Raw genomic sequence first — 6,426 nt, 5'->3', positions numbered from 1 at the left:
GAAATTTTTTTGCTTAAATTTGCCTTGCCTGGTTTGTTTTGATCTCCAGCTCTGAGGCTGCACCTGGTTTTGAGCCACTTCTCTCACTTGGTCACAACATCCCAGCTGAGTTTATCACACCCATCCTCTCATACCTATGCACATAACAGCTTTTATTTTAAAATCTCCTGCATTCCTCAGCTTGTTTATCTTTTTTTTTGTGTTCTTTCCCCCCACCCTTCTCACTTCCCACCCCGTCTTTCTGGTTGAATGTTGCCCTCTTTGAGGTGCAGCTCTCTCAGCCCATTGCCCTCCAATGAAGTTTTAACCCTGCTGTGTCCCTCCTCTGCCTCAGGTGTGTTTTTCCTTGGCCTTTTGTTGGGCTCAGGGGGTTCTGGAGCTGCTACAATCCAGTCTCCAGCCTCTGGAGGGGGAGAACAGGGAGCTGTGAACACTCATTTAATTGTGTGAGCAACTCTGAGCTGGTTTTTTTTGGGTTGTGGTTGGTTGGTTGAGGGTTTTCCGGTGGTTTGTTTGTTTGTTTGTTTTCCCCAACACTTCCTAAGCTAGGCCTTCCTGTAAAATCCTGCTTTTTTCTCGTGTTAGCATGTGAATTGCCTTAGTCCTCACAGCTCCCTGGGGGAGCCACTCTTGTTTTTTCATCCCTACTGTGACAGAAATGCTGTGTGCATCCAAGACTGTACAAAAATAACCCAGCAGATTCCTCCCAAAGACACACAGAACGAAACTGTACAGCCCTTTATCCTTGAATTCCCTATTCCCATTCCTCAGCTGAGTGATGCCCTGACTGTACCACCAGTCATTTTTTGGCTCTGTCACAGGTTTGAGCCAAATTTGTGTTTTTTACCTCGTAACAAGGCATTGTTTTAACCAGCACCAAGTGCCACCAGTGCACAGGTCTGGGGAGGGATACACTTTTTTATTTCTTTGGGGGATTTTTTGTTTGCATTTGTGTGTTGCTCCAGCCTTGTGCCCCTCTTGCCAGTTGGAGTTTGGTACAAAGGTGTTACTTGCAGGGCTGGCAAAGGGGCAGTTGGTGGCAGTTGCTGGTGACAGTTACAGAAGGTCGTTGTCTGCAATTCTTGGGCCTCAGGGTCGTTAAAAAGAGGCTGAAGTTGCTCAGACTTCTCTGTGCTTGGCAGGGTTTTCCTTCCCCAGGGTATTGATGTGGTGCTAGAATTTAACAGTGACCTGTGAGGAGTTACAGCTTGAGCAGAGGTCATCTGGAATATAAACCTGAACAGCAGGTAAGTACAGGAAAAGAGTCAGAGTTCTTGAACCATAAAATGTGTGATAGTGTCAGTAATTTGGTTTTGCAGGCTCCAGGTTAGATGCTGCATAACCAGAGGCCTGGGGGGGGGGGAACCCTCACCCCAACCAAAACCAAAAAACCCTACCAACCCCAACAAAACACAGTCTAACCCAGCAAAAAAAGCCAAACCTCTTAAAGGTCTGTAAAGGGTGGAGATTTCAGAGAGGGAGGTTCATCCAAATTTCAGCAGTTCTACTGTAATTTAAAATAACCCTCCCCATGCTGGTTTTAAGAACTGCTGAGTATGTAAATGTGGGGGAGAGGAAGCAGCCAGGGCTGTTTAACTGTGTGCTGAGTTTACAGCCTCCTCAGGCCGGGATTAGAGCACCAAATGGCCTTTTGATTGTGTCGAGGCAATAACAGCACTGCTCCGAGTTTCCTCTCCCAGGTTACATTCCAGGAGTGTGGAAAAGCACCCTGGTGTAACTGTGGAGGGAGTGGTAGCTGGGTTAGTGCTGTGGCTGCCTGGAGCTCAGAGCAGCTTTCCTGTTGGGTCTCTCACACGTGCTCCCAGATCTACAAGCACAGACAAGACCTTTCCTGCTCGGAGCGGATTTGAAGACATTTGTGTGTAGACAGCAGCAACTGTCCTGTCAAGAGCCGAGTATCAGTTCCTCTCAGCTGTGCTTGTAGCAATAAACCAGTGCATTATTTACAGAGGAATAGAAACCTCACCTCTAGCCTGACCAAAGGTTCTGTGTTTAGACAGAGCCCAGATGCTTTGATGTGGAATTGAAAACAAACAGGACCGGGTAACAAATCTGGGGCGCTGCTGTGGTGAGCGGCCGGGGGTGACCTTTCCTGCTGGCAGCACAGCCGGCGCTTGCCCTGCTCTGCTGAGAAACCTCCAGGTGACCACTGGCCTCTGGAATTCTCCAGCCAATTCTGGGTTTAAACTGCCCCTCTGCTTTGGGGTTGTTTGGTTTCGCTGGAGGAATCACCGGTGTTCCGGCCGGGAATGTGTGCGCTGACAGGGAAAGGGAAACTCGGCATGAGGAGCGGGGTCGAATGACACGCAAGGAAAACAGGGTTGTGACAATATTAAGCTATCAGCTTGTTCTCCGTGAACCTACTCCCTTCCTCTTCCTCCCCCTATCCAAGGCCAAATCCGAGGGGAGGGCTTGATTTACGTGGAGCTCTGAAGACAGTGTTAAATCCCCTTTTAAAAATAGGTTCAGCTTAGCAGGGGGCTGGTGTGTCAGACTTAGTGCTTGCCTGAGCTGGGAAGTTGTGTTGTATGAGCTTTTAGAAAACACTTGTCATGTTCACATCTCCATGCGTTCTTAAAAGTAGTTTAAGGCTTCTTTTTGTTCAATTTGTGCAACTCAAACCTGCCTTTTACCAGAACTGACTGGATGAGTGAACTCGGAGTCAGAGGGAGCTGCTTTTAGGTGTCCGTGGGACCTCTTTGTCGTGGGCGTCTCTTGAAAGAAAAAAAAGTTAATGTACCCATTTAATCTGTATAATCTCATTAAGCCTGTTTACGGTTAGTTTGTGTTTCAAGTGTGTGGATACCTGGGAGACCCGAAATGGCTCCTCTGGAGCAGTTTTTTCTAGCGGGTGAGATGTTTATGTGTGCTCCATGGCTGATCCTGTCAGGAGGGGCGCGGGGATCGCCGCTGATCGATGGATCCTGGGGCTCGGAGGGCTCACCTCTTTATTTAATATTCCTCAAGTTTGCGTGGCCGCGTTTAATATTCCTCAGACGCGGCGGGGTTATGAATTATTGGCGGCTGTTGTGAGCCGTGTGTCTCGAAAGCAGCGCGTTTTCGCGGCCCTTTGAAGACTCGCTGTCTGTCACTTCTCGGCGCTCAGTCTTTCATGAGCCCCAGTGCGTGGGCACAGGATACAAAGTGTTACAGGATCCAGGGAAAGCGCTGAAAACACAAACAGGTGCTTCCCAGATTTCAGCAGCAGGCAGGGAAGGTGTGCTGGGCTCTGTGTGTGTGTGTGTGTGTGTAGATGCCTTTAAGCAATGTCAGGAATTACTGACAGCAAGTCAAAGCCTTATTTTTTTTATTTTTTTTTTAATTTATTTTTTAATTTTTTTTTTTCAGATTTCCAGCTTCTGTTGTTTATTGTCACGACCTTAATGTTTCTTCAACTAGGTGTTCTATTTAATTACGGTGTTTATAGTAAATATCAGCTCCCTTGGCTGTGTGCTCGGGCCTGTAGCTTGCGGAGTGCTTTGCTTGTAACTGCATCCCTTGTCTCAGTTCATTATCTGTTAATGGTACTCGACATGACAGGCTTGTTTTGATAAATGGAGGCTGCCAGGAAAGCTGGGATGGATTTTGCAGGCGGTGGAATTGAGCTTTATTTCATTGTGTAACACCAGATAACTGTTGCACGCCGGACCGAGCACAACAACGTGTTCTGTGAGGGCTGGGGGCACTTGTTCCAACTCCACTCAAGCTCTCATTCTCTCCTGACCCGTGTGAAGGTGGATTCTGTGAGGGCTGGGGGCACTTGTTCCAACTCCAGTGAGTTTCCACTCAAGCTCTCATTCTCTCCTGACCCATGTGAAGGTAGATTTTGCACAGTCTTGTTGGGCTTTGTGTACGTGTAACTCACATTTCCCCCCCACACTTCCCCTTTTCCAGACATCAAGCTTCCAGAAGTGATATTAAAAGGAAAGCTGTTTGAGTTTATGATGCTGTGAACCAGCAGAGGTGCATTTCACGGCCAAGAAAAGATCTTTTGTGATCCATTTCCAAAAGGCAAGCTAAAAAAGGTCCCTGTTGCAAAATGGAGCTCGAGGCTGTACTCTGTGCATGTTTTTCCTTTCAGTCTCTGAAATGGGGGCAGATCTCCATATCTCACAGGAAAGCCAATTAGTGAGAGTTGAGTTGTCTCTGATGTTGGTGATTGAATGCTGTGGCTCTTCTGTTCATTGAAGGATCTCCAGTGTGCTGTGTACAAGCAGATGGGGCTTGAGATGATTTCACTGCCGTCTCCCACACCGCTGAATTCGGAAGTTGGTTTGTCTTGGATTTGCAAGACAGTGTCTGAGATTCAGGAATAGTCTCTCCAGTTCTGTTGCTGTGCTCAGACTGCTGGATGCTGTTCCCTGCACTGCTTGAACAACTTTCATCCTACTGGGATACAAACAATTCTATGCCTTTTAAAATTATCATTATTATTATTATTGAGTGCGTTTTTCCAATATATACTGACTTTAAGGATTTGTGGTCCAAGCTGGCTGGGTCATCTGCCCTAAAGGGATGAGGTGGTTTTGAACAAGTACCGTCAAGCAGGGTATTTTTCAACTGATGGAACCTGGCCTGAATTAACTTACTGCTGGAAAGCTCTTTTGGAAGTCATTAGGAGTAAACGCTGATTTAAATACACACTGGAGCAGCAAGTTCCCTTCCACGATTTGCCAGGTGTTGGGCCACATTTGATTAGAAAATTGAAGAGTGAGGATAAATGCAATGTGGTTTCTTTGTGCTGACTCGAGGATTGAATTTCAGCTCTGGCAGGTTTGGAGCTCTCACACGGCTACTTGGTTACAAAGCTTGTTTTGAACCAGGTCTGGCAAAGACAGGGCTCCAGCTCGGGAGCTGTTGTACAATGAATATTGCAGGAGCAGAGCTCGTGCCATACACCAGCTTCAATTTGTATTGATCAGAGCAGTCCTGTGATGTGGCAAGGGCATTAGAATTAATCAATTAATCAGCTCCTTCAGCTGGGGCGTGTGGTTTTAGGGAGCTATTTCTAGAAAGCGCAGAATAAATTTCGAAGTTGGGTCTTTGTCTCCTGAAGGACTCCTGGGTTATGGTATGAAACATGGTAGAAATCTGTGTGGATAAATAGAGGGGAAAATACACAACTACAAATAATTACCAGCATCTGGAAAGATTAACTTGGCAGGCAGGACTTGAGGGTGTCGCTCTAATTAACTGGGTCTGTGAACCTTAATGATGATGATTATTATTATTACTATTTTTTCTAAATTTTTATTTTATTTTTTTTTTTAACTTGGCCTTTGTAAAGCCGGCTCTGGGAAGGTGTACTGCCGTATTTATTTTATAGGTAAAATATTACTGCACGCCTCGGAAATGGATTTGCTCGGCAGGGATAAAGTGTACGTTGCCCCGAGGTAATGGATTACATAGATGACTTGTTCTGCGTGTTATTCTGCAAGGGAAATGGCAAAGCTTTGCTCTAAAATTAAGTCGGTACTAGCAGCTGAAAGGTCATGGTTGTGGTGGTGAAGAACAGAGCAAGACATTGTGAGGCTCAGATGAGTTCCAGGTCTGCGTGGAGACGCACAGTGAGATAAATAGTCATTATTGAAAATACCCCAATTAAACACAATTAAAAGGAACGCGTTCTGCCGAGCAGATGAATTTCTATCTCAAAGGGGGGGGTGGGGGGAAGGAAGGAAGACATGGTAGGAAAGGATTTTGAACAAAATGGCTTACTAATTGAACGCGCTGCAACAAAACCCCCCGCCTGAAGTGTCTCTGAACGTGGCACTGGCCGGGCATCCCCCCCTTCCCCACCTGGGGTGTGTTGGGACCCCCCCGGCCCCCGTTTGAGCCGCATTTATTTCCCCCCCCGGTGTCGTGCCGTGCTCGGGGGAGGCCGGGCCATTGATATTCCTGCAGCACCGCGGGCTGGGAGCGCCGAGAGCCCCGGGGGAGATGCTTCGCCTCCTTCCTCCTCCTCCTCCTCCTGCTCCTCCTGCTCCGCCGGCTGCAGATGCCTTTTCTCGCTGACCACGCTGTTAAAGCGCTGCCATCAATCACGGGGCTCCCGGTTCCGGCGGGGCCGGGCGGGGAGGAGGAGGAGGAGGAGGAGGAGGCGGGGAAGGAGCCGCGCGTGTGTCCGTGTGTGTTCGAGCTGCCCCCGCCGCGTGGGACCGGGGCCGGTGCGTGGGGACCGGGGGAGAGGGGGATGAGCGGGGGGGACCCCGGGGGGGCTGTGCCGGGAGCGGGGAGGGGGCGGCGGGCCCGGGAGACCCCGCTCGGAGCAGCTGCTCGGCGGCGGCGGAGGGGCCTCCTTTTGTTCACCAGCTGCGCCTCCCGGCCCCGCTTCCTCCGTGCCTGCCCTTCCCGGAGCCTTCCTCCTCTTCCTCCTCTTCCTCCTCTTCCTCCTCTTCCTCCTCT

The 6,426-nt window shown here is 48.9% G+C and overlaps 1 protein-coding gene across 1 annotated transcript in view; it reads left to right on the top strand.

Annotated features, from left to right (window-relative positions):
* The first annotated feature begins 1,045 nt into the window (after positions 1-1,045).
* Positions 1,046-6,426, top strand: part of RERE (arginine-glutamic acid dipeptide repeats) — a 167,345-nt gene continuing 161,964 nt past the window's right edge. The window contains 1 exon segment of the mRNA XM_027658296.1: positions 1,046-1,247. The gene's annotated coding sequence lies outside the window, so the exon portion shown is untranslated.

Source organism: Corapipo altera, unplaced genomic scaffold (genome assembly GCF_003945725.1).
Source record: "Corapipo altera isolate COAL_440 unplaced genomic scaffold, ASM394572v1 301, whole genome shotgun sequence".
Lineage (NCBI taxonomy): Eukaryota > Metazoa > Chordata > Aves > Passeriformes > Pipridae > Corapipo > Corapipo altera.
This window is presented reverse-complemented; position numbering and strand designations above follow the sequence as displayed.